The 22,308-nt window shown below is 39.2% G+C and overlaps 1 long non-coding RNA gene across 1 annotated transcript; it reads left to right on the forward strand.

Moving 5' to 3' along the window:
- The first annotated feature begins 15,589 nt into the window (after nt 1-15,589).
- Nucleotides 15,590-17,723, forward strand: LOC306794863. The gene is made up of 2 exons (XR_013772944.1): nt 15,590-15,830; nt 16,988-17,723. It is a non-coding gene; the product is annotated as an uncharacterized lncRNA (long non-coding RNA).
- The last annotated feature ends 4,585 nt before the right edge of the window (nt 17,724-22,308 follow it).

The raw sequence follows: 22,308 nt of genomic DNA on the forward strand, positions 1-22,308 counted from the left end.
TTTTTCTTTTCATTAATATTTATGAGCTTTGTTGAGTTTGAACAAATCCCCTCTTTGGCTTCACTGCATGTTAATTCATCTGTTCACCACTCATTGAGTTCACAAACAATATACATGTTGGCGGGGAGTGCTGTAATTTACAGTAAATTACAGTTTACAGTAAATTACAGTAGCTAATAGGAGTGAAAAGACGAGAAGAAGACGAGTACAATAAGTGCTCCATATTACACTGTATATTGTGAGTGTCAGACTAAAGTCAGATATGGCCTTGCCTAATCCTTCTTAAAGTCTTATTGACATGAATGGGATGGACAGAATAATAGAAATACCTCTCAGACGGTGTGTATAGTAACACCACCACAAACTACAGCCTCCAAAATGATCTCAGGTCAACAAAAGCTTCACATTTGAACCAACAAGATGAATGGATGCATGTTTGAATGTGTTGCATTGAGCCAGTTGTACCCACTCATAACTGTACTGTCCGTACATCAGGACATAAGCTTTCATTTAGCATGCAAACGCATTCAGCGACAGTCTGACTACAACCATACTGCTTAGTTTAGTTTGGTGGATTATCATCATTACTCATAAGACACGCTGTCACTTCATAAACATTGACTTCACAGCACGCAGCAATGTAGAAACTTGCCTTCATAAAAATATGTACAAGTAGAAACACACAGAGGACGAGCATTGCTTGAATATTATCCCTTTATTTTGACTTCACCGCTGTGCCTGTGATAAAGTTACACAGTTAAAAGTGTGTAGATGGTGACACCTGCTGGTCGAACACAATCAGAAGCTCCAGATCAAGAACGTTGTGTGAAATGTCTTGTGAGCACGAAGCATTGTGAGTAAGTGAAGTGACATGAGGACTAGAGCTGCAACTCACTATTGTTTTTCATGTTTCCTTGATCAGTCAACAGAATGTCACCAGTTGGGACGAATGTCCGTCATAATGTAGCAGAATCCAAAGATTTTAAGTTGTTCATTTGATGGAAGAGATGTTTACACATGCAGATCAGTGCAGAGAACGCTTTATTTGAGCTTTCGGTCTGAAGGACCTTCATCACAGCATTCAGGATTCAGGATTGATTGATCTCTCTTCTGTCAGTTTGAACTCTTTGATACTTCCAGCAGTTTCGTTCAGATCAAGCCAGGTGGAGCGGTGGTTGTCCTGCAAGTTGTTTAGTTTAAAATCATGCAAAACAAGAAAAATCTTTTGTTTTCCACATCTTGTATTGTTGTAAAAACAGGAGCAGAATGTGAAGTGTCTACATCTGTGCAACAGTGAATGTTGTGGGCTGTACATTACCACTGAGATTTGTTCAATTGAAGGCTAATGTTTGGGATTGAGTTTCTACACTGACGGTACACTGAAGGATGTAACATTAAACTCTTCAGATAAGAACGTTGCTATAGATCGCTATCTCAGCGACAACAAAGAATTAACAGCTCAGTATTTTCCTCCATTATATTTATTATCAAGACTTCTGTTATTATCACTAATTCAAGCTGCATGTGCCAATTGTTTTACTGCCAAAACAATATAAAGACTAAGTTTGAATCTCTAGTAAACCATTAGCTATAACCAAGGGAAGATATATAATGCTGGCTCTATAAAGGAGCATTCACAAAGTAAAAGTAACATTTAATGCAACATCTTTTTGGAGCAGTTAAATTATGATTAGTCAATCAAATTCAAACAAAAATGTAGAGTAAGCATACAGTCCTGGTCCTCCCCAACATATACGCACGTTATGTGCTGTATTAAAGTTGTATAATTGTAGCTGATAATTACATGCAGGTTTATGAACAGTCATGTGTCTGAGTGTAAATTCTTTATGCGTCATTAGCGAAGAATGTTTTTCTTTTTCACAGCCACTGCTGTCAGAACAAAGTTCAACATGAAATGCATCTGATCATTAAAAGCTTTCTTCACTGGCGTGAGTGGTATTATCAGAGTCACGTTACGTCTGAGAGGCTCAGCCAGATGACCTGCGGGCCTGAGCCAAAGTGGAGAGAAATGCAGTCCGCAGAGGAACGCATCTAAACACCGATTAAATGTGTGGCTGCGAGGAAATGGATACCACTGCAGCACTTTGAAGATTTGATTTGTATCGTTGTTCATGGAAGCCAACGTTTTGTTGCGTCAAAGATCAGATATACTCGCTCCTGCTCGGCTGAGTGTGAATTGTGTTGTTTTTTTCACTTGGTTGCTGTACAACAAAGCATAAAAGCAACATTATGGATTAAGGAACTGATGTAAACAACATCGCCGCCACTCAGCTGCTGCCACACGGACGGACATCTTGGTGGGTTTGATTCAGTTTTTATGAAGATTGTATCATTTCTTGAACTACGACTTGTTGCAGCTTGTTTCTGCGTTTGACGGAAGTGTGTTTTAGGAGGCTTTAGTGTTTCGACAGGAGGTTAGCCCATTGTGGGTTAAATTCCTGACATCGCACAACACAGCAGTGGTGGTCGCAGAGATCTGAGTGCACTCTTTCTAGTTACTTGTGGACACAGTATTTGTCCCGAAAAAAAGATAAATGTCCAGATGACGTCTTGTTGATGTGACATGTGTAGGCGTCACCCCCCCCCCCCCCCTCCCGAGGTCTGTTTTATCAGTGTCACGTATTTGGCCATTGTTCCAGTGCCAGCGATGATCTCACAGCTCTGTCATTCACAGTTCGTATATGAACAGAGCTCTAGGTTTACACAGCTAACACGGCTACAGCACCCAAGGCCATGAGCGCTAGAGAGTCTGCTGTCGGCCGGGCCGAACCTGTTTCATGCCACTCATCGCAGGGGTACCCTTAGAAACAGTGGGTGTCGTGTAACATCACATGCAAGTAGAACACAGTTGACCCCTTTGGCCTCGGGCTACTGTGGGCCTAAATTAGTATTTGTGCTTATCTTTGGATCGAGAACATGACACTGTTGATCTTTGATTTTTGGGGTCCAGACTATCAGCCCAGCAAGGTCTCCTCTCTACTGGGGTACATTGGTACTTAAGGGCCTTCTTTTGTACATTGGTATCAACCAGGGAGGCGTCAGAGCCAGTGGCTGTTTAAGAAGTTATAAACTGAATTTAAATTAGATCTGAAGAACCATGATCCACATACAGCCGTGTTGGTCTGTCATTCTGACGGTCGGTGGGTCGGTCGAGCCACAACCATTCCCCCCTCAAGATGTATTGTAAAAGGGATCCCTTTACTTTTCCCAGTGTCACCATTAGTTCCTTTTTTATTTATCCAATACTTTGGTTTATGAACCTATTGGCATTCCCATAAGCTTCAGCTGTACTTTGTGTTTAATGCTGAACATTGCTATGTTAGCATTGTGATCACGTCAACATTTTGATATTAGCATTTTGAGTACAGCGTCACATAGCTGCTTGCATGGTAGTGTACTTTTAGTCTTGCCCTTTTTATACTGTATATTGCAAGAATGCATGAGTTAAATTGCTTGCAATGCATAATATTGTATGTTTGCTGTAAAAGTAAGAGAAAAATTGGATCATAATCCTAGGACTTCTTTTTTTAAATATATTTGTAAAAAAAAAATTGTATATATATAAATATATATATATATAGCAGCACTGACGGTTTAGCTGACCAATTGCAACATAATTTGGCAGCCTTCTTTTTGAAACTGCAAACTATTCTCCATGTATCAGAGAGGGCAACACAGTAAATCATTGAGCATGTCGATGAGTTGTTTTCACTCTCAAAACCTCTCGTAGAAGAAGCTGTTATGAAGGTACTGAAGAAACATAACTGCCCTTTTACTGCCACAGTTGTAAGTGATGTTGTCCAGGCAGTCTCAGAGAGTAACGTTTTGCACAAATCAATTACATATGATGCTCCATTGTCAACTGCTAAGAGGAGGAAGTCATATTATGAAAACAAGTTTCCACTTGTTAACCCTGTGGAGTACCTTATTGAGTCTTCACAGCATACATGTATGTATGTGCCCATTCTCTCATCTCTGCAGGAGTTGCTGAAAAAAGCAGATGTATTGGAGAAAGTCCAAGAAGCTACCACACAACAGCCTGGTCAGTATTCTTCATTTCGAAATGGCTCTTACTGTCAGGAAAATCCACTTCTCTCCAGTGAGGGACTCAAATTACCTGTCATTCTATATATTGATGATTTTGAAGTTGTAAACCCTCTCGGAACCTCAAGGAAAATCTACAAAACATGTGCAGTTTATTGGACATTGGCTAGCCTGCCACTGAAGTGTCGCTCAGCACCACACTGTATACAACTTGCCCTATTTTGCAATACAGATGAAATACAGATTTTTGGATATGCAAAAGTGTTTGCGCCACTCTTGAACGACCTAAAGACCCTGCAAGAGCAAGGTGTCTATATCGAGACACTTGGTCAGCGTCTCAAAGGTACAGTCCACTGTGTTGCAGCCGATAACCTCGGTGCACATGGCCCAGCTGGATTCAAGGAGTTTTAGAGGTTTATACTGTTGTCGGTTTTGCCTCACTTCCAAGGAAGACATGCAGATATCAGATGCAACCATGTGAGATGAGGACAAAAAATCAACATGATCGCCTTGTTCAAGAAATACAAATTGATGGTTGTGAAAATGATTACGGTTTCAAAAAAAGTTGTGTCCTCTCTGATCATGTCATATTTCCACCCGATCACAGGATTCCCACCTGACATACTGCATGACCTGTGTGAAGGTGTGGTTCCTGTTGAGCTGGCCCTGTGTTTGAAAGGTATGATGAAAAAGAAATATTTCTCTTTGGAGGATCTAAACAAAGAAATATTGTCTTTTCCCTACCAACATTTTGACAAGGTTGACCGCCCGCACCCAATTCCACTAACATTTGCCATCAGTGTTCTGTCAAAGAGTCTATTAAAAATAGTCCATAGGTTGTTGATAGTCACTCTATTGGTGATAGCGGTTGTTGTGTTTGGTTCTTATCTATTGTCAATTTCAAACCCAGCTGGCCAGTTGTTAAGCAAGTCCAACATTTTGTTAAGAGAAAATACAAAAAGTTTTCATGACTCCTTTCAGTTTATCATTTTTGAAAAGATGTTTGTTGTGAGCACAATGTATTTGATCAGTGATATATTGTTTTATGTTGGCAGCTGTGTGGATTAATTTTGGCATAATGTGTAATGTTGTGGTCAAAAAATCACATTTGTTAAAATGAATTCATTGCATCTAACTTAGTATTTGTATTGAGTTAATGCAACTTTAATGGTTCAAGGCAATCGGTTTCCTCAAACTATTTGAGGAATATTTTGTGTTTCTCTGTTGATACTCTATGAATATACATGTGTTACTTCCTCTGATTATAACCGTGCTGAAGGACGTACCACAGATAGAGATGTTGCCACTGATCTGAGGCTGAATATCTTCCACTGATTCCACCTGCTGGCTGAAGGTCCAGCCTGTGGGCTTGAAGGCGAGCAGCTGATCATATCACCTCGAGAAGCGTGCCAGGTATTCCTGCAGTTTCTGGAGACAAGATGAGGGCGACCGGGGGAGAAATGGAAGTGAGAGTTTCATATTCAAGCGGTCCCACGTTGTACTTAAAATGCAATTTGTAACAGTGAGAAAGGAAATGCAGCACGTGAGCCGTATCTTTGAGAATTCATAAAATGCTGATGAAGTGAAATGTGACTGTTGCTACCAAGAGCAGATGTTAAAACATACGGTATATATTCGCTGGGAAGCATCATCCTCCGTTGTGTTTTTGAATATCTAAAGGTTTTATAGAGTTCTATCAATTTAGTTCAAGGTGACTCCAAGTTTAATTAAAAAATACACTCTTTGTAAGTGTGCAGCAATTGCAGTTTGTGACACTGAGTCTGTGTTTTATTTGTAAAATGATACATTTTACCAGATTGTTCAAACACTGACCATTTGATTTTCTTTAAAAGCCTTTTCTTAGACTGAGGAATGCAGTTTATGCAGCACAATTTCAGAATTCACTGGAATTGTTACTAAAACTATGCCACATCATTCGACGATTTCCAGTTCCTTTACTTCCAAAATCCATACAATTAAGTTGAAGCTTCTTATATGAGCCACACACTACACATTTCATTTTCATTATGTAGCTTCATGTTGGCATTTCAAGTGTCCTCTAACTCCTAAAGACATTCTTGTATGTTTGAAAAGTTTCAAAAAAACGAAGGAAAAACCACTGATTGAATTATGAGTTGGACGAAAAACTCATTACTTGTGTTTCTTAGTTTCCAGAACTGTGCAATAACACATTTGCCTCATATCATAAAAGATATTCTCTTGGCAAAATATCCGCATGCAAATGCAGCTGCTAGGTTTGAAACAAAAAGTCTCATAAACGGTATCATAGTTACTGGCAGCAACATTAGCATTGTAGCTCCGGTAGCATAGAGGCACAGAGGATTAAGATACAGGCCTGTCAGACTTTGGCTACATAGTCTGACAGGCCTACAGGCAATACTGGTGAAAAGCAATTGATTGCTGGTTTGTGTCTTTTCATATGATTTGTTGAGAAAAAACAACACCATATACACAGTAATGTACACAATCAATGGAATCATGACATTCTAGAACTCATGGAACTCATGACTCATGGAATCCGTGATGTCACAGATCATATGATCTGTGACATCACGGATTCCATGAGTCATGGAACTCATGACTCATGGAATCCGTGATGTCACAGATCATATGATCTGTGACATCACGGATTCCATGAGTCATGAGTTCCATGAGTTCTAGAATGTCATGATTCCATGAGTCCATGATTCCATGAGTCAGCCTCTATCAGTGTGCACAGATGAACACTCAGACCCAACAGCCAACATTTTTGTTCGGAGACAAACTGCAGCTATTATTTGTGGCATAAACTACTGACCAGTATAGTCGAAATGAACGGAAGTGGAGACGGATCTGATCGGAGAAGGTTCCATCGTGGTAAGTACTTAGTTTATCAATTTAAAGACCTCTCTGTAATGTACAATCTTTCCAAAAGCTGTTTAAAGATGGAGTCTGTGATTCTAATCCAAAAACACTTTTTGTTAAATTAAGGGATTATCTCCTCATGCTCTGCCAGCTGTCTGTTCTGTTTGCACTGAAACAAATATCCATTGTTCACTCACAGCCCTGGCTCTTTAAAAAGGAAACAAAGAATATGAATCAGAATAAGCCACAAGGGCTGTACCACACACATATATATATATATATATATATATATATATATATATATATATATATATATATATATATATATATATATATATATATATATATATATATATATATATATATAATTCATTCAAAGCTTCTATTGAGGTTTTCGAATAAAGCTTTGAATGCCTGTCAATACAGGTGAGCCTGGTGTGTGGCAAGCAGGAGAACAAACCGGCCACATTGAAAATGTTGTTTTTGAAAGGCAAATGCCCACAAATATTGATATTTTGCTCGTAAAAAAACATGTTGTGAATTTTGGAAATTATTTCATCTATCTTTTTAACTGGAAGAATTTCAGACTCCACCTTTAAGGAAGACTCATTTTTTAGTTTAATGCAATAAATGGTAAATTGATAATGATAATGATAAAATGCTTCTTTACCTTGTAGACTTTCAAGTCACCATACCTGTACCTGAAGCAGGGGATCAACCGCGAATTAGATTGGGGTACGGATTGTTCCTCAGAGTACAACAACTACGACTACGACGACAACGACGACAACGACTACTTCTACAACGACAACAACAACTACGACAACAACTACGACAACAACAACTACGACTACAACGACTACGACAAGTACGACAAGTACGACAACAACGGCATTGGCCCTTCGATCGTGTGGGTCGACGGCTGTTGTTTGAGGAAATTGAGGACAACAATGAAAACCTGAACCATGAAATCCAGGACAACAATGAAAACCTGAACCATGAAATCCAGGACAACAATGAAAACCTGAACCATGAAATCCAGGACAACAATGAAAACCTGAACCATGAAATCCAGGACAACAATGAAAACCTGAACCATGAAATCCAGGACAACAATGAAAACCTGAACCATGAAATCCAGGACAACAATGAAAACCTGAACCATGAAATCCAGGACAACAATGAAAACCTGAACCATGAAATCCAGGACAACAATGAAAACCTGAACCATGAAATCCAGGACAACAATGAAAACCTGAACCATGAAATCCAGGACAACAATGAAGACCAGGAGGAGGACCACCAAGAAAACCACAACAGCCTCAACAAGAATTACGATGAAGATGCAGAAGTGGCTGGTTGCAGTGCTTGGGTTGAGGTTGGAGTCAACCAGGGGCATGAAGAAGACCCCCTGCCTGGAGTGTCATCGAAGAGGTCAAGAGAGGACGACGGAGAGGACATTGAGGAGAGGAGCAGCAAAAAAAGCAGATGGTGGGATGATTCTGCTGAAAGCAGCACCAACAGTGACACCAACTTCAACGGTTATAACAATACAACTGTAAATGACCCCAACCCTGAAGAAGATCCTCTGCCTGGTCCATCCAAGAAAAGGAAGAGAAAGACTAACAGAGTAGGAGAGGAGAGGAGCAGCAAAAAAAGCAGTAGTGTCAATATTGAGGTGTCTGAAGATGAGGGTGCTGCGGAAGAGGAGGAGAAGGACCCACGTCCGGGCGGATCGAGGAAGAGGTCGAGGGAGGACGATGAAGAAGAGGATAGACCTGACAGCAAACAATTCAAGTATTAAGATGAGACACAGGATGAGACACAGGGTCGTTCTTCAATTGCTCCCGTAACTGTGCTACGGTGTGTAAATGTGTGAGAGTGTTTGTCCTGATTGGCAGGTGGCACCTTGGATGGTAGCCCCTGCCAGTGTATTAATGGGTGTGACTCATATGTAGTGTGAAACTGCTTTGAGTGGGTGGTTGTCCATCACATCTGTCTGTCTCTCTGTGTACAGATTGTAAAGCCCGATGATGCAAATTTGTAATTTTGTAATTTTGGGTAGTGTGAAACTGCTTTGAGTGGGTGGTTGTCCATCACATCTGTCTGTCTATCTGTCTGTCTCTCTCTCTGTCTCTCTCTCTCTATGTCTGTCTCTCTCTCTGTCTGTCTCTGGTCTTGCCTCCTGCATAGTGTTCATTCTGTACACATGACATCTATTGCACTTCTGTCCATCCTGGGAGAGGGATCCCTCCTCTGTTGCTCTCCCACAGGTTTCTCCCTCTTTTCTTCCCATTATAGGGTTCTTTTGGGGGGAGTTTTTCCTGTTCCTATGTGAGGGTTCCGGGACAGAGGATGTCACATGTGTACAGATTGTAAAGCCCGATGAGGCAAATTTGTAATTTTGGGCTATACAAAAATAAATTGAATTGAATAAAAATAGATACACTCTCATGTCTGTATGCTAAAGATGAAGCTAATAACTTAGCTTAGCAACAGGGGTAGCAGCTAGCCTGGCTCTGTGCAAAGGTAAACAATTCATCCTACTAGCAGCTCTAAAGCTCACTGAGTACATGTTTAGGTAACACTTTATAATAACTACACACTATGAAGCATTAGTTAAGTATGAGTAAACACTTAATTCATCATTTATAAAGCATTGTTCCTACATTAATAATTCATTAGTATGCAGTTCATAACAACAGTTATGAATGTTTTATTCTTGATTAATAAGCTGGTCTATTATGTGCTTCATTATTGTGTTTTCATACTTTAGAAATGATGGATTCTCCATTTGTAAATTAAGTGTTATATATTTTACAAACTATTTATTAAGGAGTTGTAGATGATTTATAAGATCATTTATAAAGTGTTAGTAAATGATTCATAACTTATTTAGATGTACATTATTCATGCATTTATATATATAATGGTTCGGGACTATGTTAATATATGCTTTATAAACGCGTATTCATACTGCAAATCATGATTAATTCATGATTTATTAAGGTAGTTACTACTCCTTAGTAAAGTGTTTCATGTGACCTCATCTAAAGTGAGGACTATTTATGCCTTACAAAGCATTTATAAATGACATTGAAAGGCCAGCAGTGCCTCAAAACACATAAAAGGCAAATAGACAAAACACAAAATGATCAAGAACATATCAATATTTATTGCAAGATGCAAACAATGTACTGTTAAATACAAACCTCTCAGGCACTCATGCATGTAAGAAACAAACAAACAGAGATATCATCCTTCAGGAGAACATGGCTAGACTAGACTAGAGCTAACCAGGAGCTTTGCATATTAGTTTACATTTACTTATTTAATTATTCATTTTAACCAAGCATAAATAATCCTCACTTTAGATGAGGTCACACAAAACACTTAATAAATGCTTTATAAGGCATAAATAGTCCACTTTAGATAAAGTGAATAAATGACATTTTTTATTTAATGCTGATTTGCTCAGGATCCTTCTCCACCACGCTGGCTGATGCTTCATGGTGATGGAGTTTTGGAATTAAACATGTGTTGTCCCCCGACAGCCTCGGTGCTTAAAGGGGCGAGCAGAGGACGACACATTGAACCCGACTATCAGGACACCTGGAGCAAAACCTTATCAAAGCTGCACAGTCAGATGTCCACTGAGACATGATGAAAAAAAAAGCATTACATCCTTTCACCCAACTTGCACTAAGTCACGAAGAAGAAGAAAAGAGCGACGACTGAAGGTTCTTGTATTCTGCCGAGGATTAAAGACTGAGAAGGACGCAGGGAGATGAGAAGAGAATGAGAGATCTGAACGGGCCCTTTCGGTGGAGGCAGATTACTCGCGTCTGTGGTGTTGACACGGATTTCATGAAGCTAATATCAAAGCAACAGCTGGAGGAAGAGGCCAGGCGGAGACACACGAGGACAGCCGCAGAAAGGGAATGAGAAATGCAATCTACGTAATACAGAGGGAGCACGTGTGTGTGTGTGTTTCCATGTATATATTCATACACAGCTCAGCACCCGCCCGCCCTCTGCCTCTTTAACTTTAAAGGACATTTTCTTTGACGGAACTCGCTCTCCTGGGCTAATATTTTATACAGCAGCAAAGGAAAACCTTGGGATGAATTCAGAAGCCCCTCTGATTGAGAGCATCTTTAGAAAATGCAAACCCTATCAAAGAGCTCCACTCTGAATCCATACGAAGATGCAAGCTGGCTCTCGCTGAAAACGGCTAATTCCTTCTCTGGACTTGATGTAAACCCTCTGGGATTTGATTATAAAGAAATATTTCTTCTCTCGCCACACACACATGTTGCCCTCACAGGGGATGTATGTTTTTGTTTAATTGTACTGCACCTAACTTGTATTACGTAATGTGTTATCTGTGATTTATTTGGTCATTCTGGAACCTCAGCGGTGAGTTCACTACTGCAGCAGAATTCATTTCCTGTGGAAGAAAATCTCCCAAAAACTAAGAAGACGGTTTACATTCAGCTTCACTCTTTCTATATCTATTATTTAAGAAGGTGCTCTATCATAAAAATACATAAGTGATATTAAATACCACACTTCAATGGGATAGAGCTTCAATGACAACATTAGTCCAAATAGACTCTGTACTCTGCAGCTGCTTCAATGACAATAGATGGAGCAGTGCGACTTTGAGTGTTGAAAGTGAAATCTGGCATTCAATTCAGCCTCATGAATTCTCATTAGCAATAATAAATAGTATGAATACATGTGTCAGCTGTTAATCGATTACCTCATTCATACAAACAGATTGGTTGTAAACAAGCTGCTGCAGGGGGAAACAATAATCTCCATTTTCTTTTAAGTGAAATGCTGTTTGAGACTATAAACCGACAAATAAGCGACTGTATTGGGGCTGCTGTTCATCACAACTGAAAGTCTAAGTGATAAGTATTCATTGATCCTTCAAAAATAATGGAATATATTTTATATTTCAAGTTAATAACAATAATAAAACTGGAGATCCTTCCCCACTTCCTGCCAACTTGCTTCCGGAGCCCTTGCTCGAACCAGTCTCAGTGGAAGACAGATCTTTTATTTGATATGTTTTCATTGGAGACAGTCTATTGACTTACTTATAGGTCTACATATAAGAAAATGTGTTTATTATGTGCTGTCGCTGTAACTTATTTGATGTGATTATTGCACATTTTGCAATAAAAAGGTTCATCTGATTTTTTCCTCATCTGTCTTGAGACAATAACAGAATGTAAAGGACAGAATAAGGACTAAACAAGTTTATGGAAAGTATGGCAGCTTGTGGTGGTAGACTCCCCCGTCTAGGCTTCAAATATATAATAATAATAATAATATTTCTCACTGAACTTTGAAGCTACAACAATGGTATTGGAGACAGCCCCACTGTGACAGAATAATGACATAACTACCGAATGCAAAGTAACAATGTACCTCTTTCTTTGCTCCTCAAAGACGACTTCATAAGAGTCTAACCTGCTGCGGCACAGCTGTTGTGGTCAGAAACAATAAGGCTACTGTAGCTCGCTTCATACAAATCATTTGCACTCCTGGAAACCTTCAATATCCATTGATGAACTGCAATTTGCTCTGCAATGAAGCCAGGATAATTGGCTGCCTAGCATGGGTTAACTTAACCCTCTTGAAAACGTCTCTCCGTGAAGCCGAAGCCATTACTATCCGAACAGTGACGGTACAATTTGGTGCCACAGCTGCTGCTCTGCTCTGGTTCTGTGAGCTGAACACTGAACATTCAGCAGGGAGCAGAACGAAGCCGGCCGAAAGTCTCAAAGAACATAAAGAATCTCAAGTAAGAAGCACAAATCATCACAGGTGCTGTGTAGTAATTAGTGGGGAGCCAGAAAGTAGGAAGTTGGCAGCTCATATCAGCAGCAGTGTGACAGACATGCTGATGGCCATCAGAGAGAATGCAGGTTTAAGGCATTTCAGCATCGGTTTCATTATTCAGAGCCTGACGTTGTCGTCCGATTTCATTCATTTGTATTAAGGTACTAAATACAAATTTCAATTAGATGGTAATCCGTATAAGAAATAAAGAAAAAACAAAATAATTGGTAATAATGATTATGAGAGAGCCGAAGTCCCTCCCCTTCGGTTCCCGCTATGGGTCCTTTTTTCAGCAAAAAATAGTTCGTCAACAGCGAAAGACAATATTTTTGTTATCCCGTCTGCATTTTGCCATGGATTGCCAAAAGGACAAAGACCAACACAGGGAACATACCATGAATGAGCATATCAGGGCAGAACAGAGCACAGCAGACCAGGTACCACAGCAGTGAGACAACGAGACAAGGGACACACGGGTTTAAATACACTGGTGCAGGCCAGGAGACACAGCAGGGTTCAACCAAGACAATCACAGAGGCGGGAAACAGACAAGGGCAGGAAGTGAAGTGAACACAAGAGGCAGGGAAAGTCGAAATAAAACAGAAGAAACAATTAAACAAAACCCAAAATCCTGACACCTATGGTGGTCTACCAAAAGGGGAGGGGCTTTGCCTCTTTATAGGGATCAATCTGACCCCGACAGACATGATCACCATAAGCCTTTTCCACTGTATGTCTGTATTTAGCCTGATGTAAGTGTGAAGGCAGCCTGTATTAATAAACTGTATGTATGCTTCAGATTCAAGCATTCACTGATAACTCACACACAGAAAGTCCACTTTATGTGTAGAATGGGTGGCGTTTTCAAATCACTTGTTCTGTTTGAGCAACAGTTTAAAACTGAGAGATATTCTATTTAGAGTGGTATGAAAAGACATTAAAGAAGCTAGAAACAGGGAATATTTGACATTTTTGTTTTATAATAGCTTGTTTTCTGATCAAGTTTCTGTCGATTAACTCATCACCAAATGGACGACTTCTTTTTAGAAGGATAACATGCACAACAACAGAGAAGAGACACAGTCACACATCACAGTTCACTGCTGACCTTGTCTCCACGATCCATAAACAGGTCACATGCAATCAGGATTTATTGTCTCTCCGTTTCACTCACTCACTCACACACACACACACACACACACACACACACACACACACACACACACACACACACACACACACACACACACACACACACGACGCTTCTTCTCCATCTTTATCTCTGGCCGTGTTCGTCTCGTGGCCTTTATTTATTTATTCCTCTTACGCTGCAGCTTTGTGTTGAAATTAATTTCATTCAGCCACAGTTGTAGTTCAGAACTTGTATTCATGCTTAATTAAACTGAAATGAATCACAGAAAGCGGTCCTGGGGATTGCTTATAGACTCATCAGTGCGCTGTGTGTTCAATAAAGTCTCCACAGGAAATAGAAAATAACACAAAGTCTTCTCCAAAATGGAGCCAGCAAAGGATTTCCGAGCGTCCTGTCTCGAGCTATACGGCCATTAAAGCGCTCGATACTGTGGTACAGATAATAACACTTGGCAAAGCACTGTAATAAATCAGCTCTGAACATTTCTCCTCAGATGCACATTAATGACTGAGAAAACTGGCTCTGAATCAAACCTAAGAGTGTTTAAGCTCCGCGCACAGACGTTTACAGTCAAGTGTACGTAGATATTTTGGCACTTTTCATGCAAGGTCGACTCCATCTGCGTTTTTTTTCTCGAGTTTTCAAATGGCAAAGCCCACTCAGCCCTCTGCAAAATGTAGTGATGTAGGTTAGAGAGCATGGAGGAAAAGGAATGTACTGCTGTGAACGGGGACAGCAGCTAAACTAAAATAATCTAAATCAGTTTAAGCGTACGCTATATTGAGAATGTTCTCACTACTTTACCTGAGGAACAGAAGCCGTGATATCAATCTCTCCAAAGCCACCAGACTCCTTTGACAAAAACAGTCATTTTAACTTGCAGAAAACGGGAGTTTCTTGTCTGCCGCTGCCTCGATCCGATAGTTTGTTTGTGTTATTGTGTGACTTTCTGATCCGAACTAAGGTGGCATCCAAAACAGTACATTGCTGAGCTTCTGACTGTGTATAAGTACCTCATACAACCACATGAAGCGGCGGGCTAGGGAGTTTATATGCAGAAACGTAAGGGCACGTTTTAGAAGGGCTTGTGAAAATTAGCATTGTGATGCTTAAACATACGTATTTTAACCAAAATGTTTATGTTCAGATTCAAATACATAAGGAACACGACTGTGAGGCTATATAATGATATAAAATCCCTAAATAATGGACTCATCCTTTAAATGTACAGTTTTCTATCTATACTCTTACATATATATATATATATTGCTTAAAAACTCATATAAAAAAGAAAGGAATTAATAAAAGAATCGCATACAAAAAATGATTGCCAAAATTATATTTTAGATTTTTTAATAAAGATTTCTCATGGTCTTTTAAAGACATACTTAATGTCACAAATGAATTATTATTTTCCTCATTTACATTTTTAAAAGTGTCAATCATGCTCGTTTCCACTGATCCCGCCTCCGCCGTGACGTCGAACTGGGGGGCGCGGTCCACCGCCTTTATAAAAGCATTAAACGCCGATAGGCCAGCGTCATCCACGTGACACGCAGCAGCCAATCACGGCTGAATGTGAAATACCGGGGGCCGTGACACCGAGTAGCGGTGACGTGACATCGTGAGCTGGTCTGTGTTGTCACCAGCTGTTGTCTGGAAGACGAAGGGAGGAAAAGTGGATGTGTCGACACGAGGACACGCACACACACCCAGCAGCGCTCAGCAGCACGCACCGGAGCCGATAGACGGTTACCGGATGACTGATGGAAACACCGGATCCTCGTCAGTCTCCCGGTGCTCGTACCAGTTACATCGATGAGACACAAACTGGGATAACGGACTAGAGCCAATACAGGTCGGAGTTGAAGCCATTTTTTCTCCCTCTGCTGTGAGTATAAAGATTTATTTCCTCACTTCTAACTGACACATATACGTGTATATATATAGATATATCTATATATATATACATATATCTATATATATGTATATATCTATATAGATATATATATATATGTATATGTATATATATATATATACATATACATATACATATATATATATATATATATATGTATATATATATATATATGTATATATATACATATACATATATATATATATATATATATATATATATATATATATATATATGTATATATATATGTATATATATATATATATATATATATATATATATATATATATATATATGTATATATATATGTATATATATATATGTATATATATATGTATATATATATGTATATATATATATATATATATGTATATATATATATATATGTATATATATGTATATATGTATATATATATATATGTATATATATATATATGTATATATATATATATATATACATATGTATATATATATATATTGTATCTCCACCTTACAGACAATTGTGCAGCCAGTTACATTTGAGGCAACTTACAGGACAGCATGCTGGAATGAGCACATTGTTTACTCCTCGTGGCAATCACTTGCAAATCCTGACTTCTGTGCAGGTTTTGTAATAGCGACTCAGATCTTATTTTAGCCTTAGTTACTTAGTTTCCATTTATACCATGGCCACAGAAACTACTGCTTTCTGATTGGCTGTATTAGTTGCTTTATTTCGGTGCTTTTAGGTTTGAATTAATAGCACATATGACATGTAGACCAATGTTATTACAAGTAATGATGATAAATAAGTTGTGTTGATACAATAGAAGTTAGGCGTCGTTAACTGGCATTTAATGTTACAAAGTGTCATTTTTAGTTACTGTTTGGTCGAATTTCTTAAAATGTATGTATCGAAATAAAACCTATTCATTGTGACAATCACAATGAATGCAGCTTTGGTAATTTCACTGTAATATTATTCATACTTTAATGTATGAAGCTATTGTTATACAATAAACAGATTATTCTAACTGTACAACTTGAGTTAGGAGGAAGTCATTCATATAATTAAAGCGACAGTGTGCACTGTTCAGGCACACTTCAGCTACGTCTTAATAATCCTGTAATCTTTCTGTTTTCTCTTACAGCAGACATACAGTCACATCCAGCTGGGTTGGAGCTCATTCAAAAACAGGAGCAGAATGTGAAGTGTCTACATCTGTGCAACAGTGAATGTTGTGGGCTGTACATTACCACTGAGATTTGTTCAATTGAAGGCTAATGTTTGGGATTGAGTTTCTACACTGACGGTACACTGAAGGATGTAACATTAAACTCTTCAGATAAGAACGTTGCTATAGATCGCTATCTCAGCGACAACAAAGAATTAACAGCTCAGTATTTTCCTCCATTATATTTATTATCAAGACTTCTGTTATTATCACTAATTCAAGCTGCATGTGCCAATTGTTTTACTGCCAAAACAATATAAAGACTAAGTTTGAATCTCTAGTAAACCATTAGCTATAACCAAGGGAAGATATATAATGCTGGCTCTATAAAGGAGCATTCACAAAGTAAAAGTAACATTTAATGCAACATCTTTTTGGAGCAGTTAAATTATGATTAGTCGATCAAATTCAAACAAAAATGTAGAGTAAGCATACAGTCCTGGTCCTCCCCAACATATACGCACGTTATGTGCTGTATTAAAGTTGTATAATTGTAGCTGATAATTACATGCAGGTTTATGAACAGTCATGTGTCTGAGTGTAAATTCTTTATGCGTCATTAGCGAAGAATGTTTTTCTTTTTCACAGCCACTGCTGTCAGAACAAAGTTCAACATGAAATGCATCTGATCATTAAAAGCTTTCTTCACTGGCGTGAGTGGTATTATCAGAGTCACGTTACGTCTGAGAGGCTCAGCCAGATGACCTGCGGGCCTGAGCCAAAGTGGAGAGAAATGCAGTCCGCAGAGGAACGCATCTAAACACCGATTAAATGTGTGGCTGCGAGGAAATGGATACCACTGCAGCACTTTGAAGATTTGATTTGTATCGTTGTTCATGGAAGCCAACGTTTTGTTGCGTCAAAGATCAGATATACTCGCTCCTGCTCGGCTGAGTGTGAATTGTGTTGTTTTTTTCACTTGGTTGCTGTACAACAAAGCATAAAAGCAACATTATGGATTAAGGAACTGATGTAAACAACATCGCCGCCACTCAGCTGCTGCCACACGGACGGACATCTTGGTGGGTTTGATTCAGTTTTTATGAAGATTGTATCATTTCTTGAACTACGACTTGTTGCAGCTTGTTTCTGCGTTTGACGGAAGTGTGTTTTAGGAGGCTTTAGTGTTTCGACAGGAGGTTAGCCCATTGTGGGTTAAATTCCTGACATCGCACAACACAGCAGTGGTGGTCGCAGAGATCTGAGTGCACTCTTTCTAGTTACTTGTGGACACAGTATTTGTCCTGAAAAAAAGATAAATGTCCAGATGACGTCTTGTTGATGTGACATGTGTAGGCGTCACCCCCCCCCCCCCCCCCCCCCCCCTCCCGAGGTCTGTTTTATCAGTGTCACGTATTTGGCCATTGTTCCAGTGCCAGCGATGATCTCACAGCTCTGTCATCCACAGTTCGTATATGAACAGAGCTCTAGGTTTACACAGCTAACACGGCTACAGCACCCAAGGCCATGAGCGCTAGAGAGTCTGCTGTCGGCCGGGCCGAACCTGTTTCATGCCACTCATCGCAGGGGTACCCTTAGAAACAGTGGGTGTCGTGTAACATCACATGCAAGTAGAACACAGTTGACCCCTTTGGCCTCGGGCTACTGTGGGCCTAAATTAGTATTTGTGCTTATCTTTGGATCGAGAACATGACACTGTTGATCTTTGATTTTTGGGGTCCAGACTATCAGCCCAGCAAGGTCTCCTCTCTACTGGGGTACATTGGTACTTAAGGGCCTTCTTTTGTACATTGGTATCAACCAGGGAGGCGTCAGAGCCAGTGGCTGTTTAAGAAGTTATAAACTGAATTTAAATTAGATCTGAAGAACCATGATCCACATACAGCCGTGTTGGTCTGTCATTCTGACGGTCGGTGGGTCGGTCGAGCCACAACCATTCCCCCCTCAAGATGTATTGTAAAAGGGATCCCTTTACTTTTCCCAGTGTCACCATTAGTTCCTTTTTTATTTATCCAATACTTTGGTTTATGAACCTATTGGCATTCCCATAAGCTTCAGCTGTACTTTGTGTTTAATGCTGAACATTGCTATGTTAGCATTGTGATCACGTCAACATTTTGATATTAGCATTTTGAGTACAGCGTCACATAGCTGCTTGCATGGTAGTGTACTTTTAGTCTTGCCCTTTTTATACTGTATATTGCAAGAATGCATGAGTTAAATTGCTTGCAATGCATAATATTGTATGTTTGCTGTAAAAGTAAGAGAAAAATTGGATCATAATCCAAGGACTTCTTTTTTTAAATATATTTGTAAAAAAAATTTTTTATATATATAAATATATATATATATAGCAGCACTGACGGTTTAGCTGACCAATTGCAACATAATTTGGCAGCCTTCTTTTTGAAACTGCAAACTATTCTTCATGTATCAGAGAGGGCAACACAGTAAATCATTGAGCATGTCGATGAGTTGTTTTCACTCTCAAAACCTCTCGTAGAAGAAGCTGTTACGAAGGTACTGAAGAAACATAACTGCCCTTTTACTGCCACAGTTGTAAGTGATGTTGTCCAGGCAGTCTCAGAGAGTAACGTTTTGCACAAATCAATTACATATGATGCTCCATTGTCAACTGCTAAGAGGAGGAAGTCATATTATGAAAACAAGTTTCCACTTGTTAACCCTGTGGAGTACCTTATTGAGTCTTCACAGCATACATGTATGTATGTGCCCATTCTCTCATCTCTGCAGGAGTTGCTGAAAAAAGCAGATGTATTGGAGAAAGTCCAAGAAGCTACCACACAACAGCCTGGTCAGTATTCTTCATTTCGAGATGGCTCTTACTGTCAGGAAAATCCACTTCTCTCCAGTGAGGGACTCAAATTACCTGTCATTCTATATATTGATGATTTTGAAGTTGTAAACCCTCTCGGAACCTCAAGGAAAATCTACAAAACATGTGCAGTTTATTGGACATTGGCTAGCCTGCCACTGAAGTGTCGCTCAGCACCACACTGTATACAACTTGCCCTATTTTGCAATACAGATGAAATACAGATTTTTGGATATGCAAAAGTGTTTGCGCCACTCTTGAACGACCTAAAGACCCTGCAAGAGCAAGGTGTCTATATCGAGACACTTGGTCAGCGTCTCAAAGGTACAGTCCACTGTGTTGCAGCCGATAACCTCGGTGCACATGGCCTAGCTGGATTCAAGGAGTTTTAGAGGTTTATACTGTTGTCGGTTTTGCCTCACTTCCAAGGAAGACATGCAGATATCAGATGCAACCATGTGAGATGAGGACAAAAAATCAACATGATTGCCTTGTTCAAGAAATACAAATTGATGGTTGTGAAAATGATTACGGTTTCAAAAAAAGTTGTGTCCTCTCTGATCATCTGTCATATTTCCACCCGATCACAGGATTCCCACCTGACATACTGCATGACCTGTGTGAAGGTGTGGTTCCTGTTGAGCTGGCCCTGTGTTTGAAAGGTATGATGAAAAAGAAATATTTCTCTTTGGAGGATCTAAACAAAGAAATATTGTCTTTTCCCTACCAACATTTTGACAAGGTTGACCGCCCGCACCCAATTCCACTAACATTTGCCATCAGTGTTCTGTCAAAGAGTCTATTAAAAATAGTCCATAGGTTGTTGATAGTCACTCTATTGGTGATAGCGGTTGTTGTGTTTGGTTCTTATCTATTGTCAATTTCAAACCCAGCTGGCCAGTTGTTAAGCAAGTCCAACATTTTGTTAAGAGAAAATACAAAAAGTTTTCATGACTCCTTTCAGTTTATCATTTTTGAAAAAATGTTTGTTGTGAGCACAATGTATTTGATCAGTGATATATTGTTTTATGTTGGCAGCTGTGTGGATAAATTTTGGCATAATGTGTAATGTTGTGGTCAAAAAAATCACATTTGTTAAAATGAATTCATTGCATCTAACTTAGTATTTGTATTGAGTTAATGCAACTTTAATGGTTCAAGGCAATCGGTTTCCTCAAACTATTTGAGGAATATTTTGTGTTTCTCTGTTGATACTCTATGATTATACATGTGTTACTTCCTCTGATTATAACCGTGCTGAAGGATGTACCACAGATAGAGATGTTGCCACTGATCTGAGGCTGAATATCTTCCACTGATTCCACCTGCTGGCTGAAGGTCCAGCCTGTGGGCTTGAAGGCGAGCAGCTGATCATATCACCTCGAGAAGCGTGCCAGGTATTCCTGCAGTTTCTGGAGACAAGATGAGGGCGACCGGGGGAGAAATGGAAGTGAGAGTTTCATATTCAAGCGGTCCCACGTTGTACTTAAAATGCAATTTGTAACAGTGAGAAAGGAAATGCAGCACGTGAGCCGTATCTTTGAGAATTCATAAAATGCTGATGAAGTGAAATGTGACTGTTGCTACCAAGAGCAGATGTTAAAACATACGGTATATATTCGCTGGGAAGCATCATCCTCCGTTGTGTTTTTGAATATCTAAAGGTTTTATAGAGTTCTATCAATTTAGTTCAAGGTGACTCCAAGTTGAATTCAAAAATACACTCTTTGTAAGTGTGCAGCAATTGCAGTTTGTGACACTGAGTCTGTGTTTTATTTGTAAAATGATACATTTTACCAGATTGTTCAAACACTGACCATTTGATTTTCTTTAAAAGCCTTTTCTTAGACTGAGGAATGCAGTTTATGCAGCACAATTTCAGAATTCACTGGAATTGTTACTAAAACTATGCCACATCATTCGACGATTTCCAGTTCCTTTACTTCCAAAATCCATACAATTAAGTTGAAGCTTCTTATATGAGCCACACACTACACATTTCATTTTCATTATGTAGCTTCATGTTGGCATTTCAAGTGTCCTCTAACTCCTAAAGACATTCTTGTATGTTTGAAAAGTTTAAAAAAAACGAAGGAAAAACCACTGATTGAATTATGAGTTGGACGAAAAACTCATTACTTGTGTTTCTTAGTTTCCAGAACTGTGCAATAACACATTTGCCTCATATCATAAAAGATATTCTCTTGGCAAAATATCCGCATGCAAATGCAGCTGCTAGGTTTGAAACAAAAAGTCTCATAAACGGTATCATAGTTACTGGCAGCAACATTAGCATTGTAGCTCCGGTAGCATAGAGGCACAGAGGATTAAGATACAGGCCTGTCAGACTTTGGCTACATAGTCTGACAGGCCTACAGGCAATACTGGTGAAAAGCAATTGATTGCTGGTTTGTGTCTTTTCATATGATTTGTTGAGAAA

Source organism: Melanostigma gelatinosum, assembly GCF_949748355.1.
Source record: "Melanostigma gelatinosum genome assembly, chromosome: 21".
Lineage (NCBI taxonomy): Eukaryota > Metazoa > Chordata > Actinopteri > Perciformes > Zoarcidae > Melanostigma > Melanostigma gelatinosum.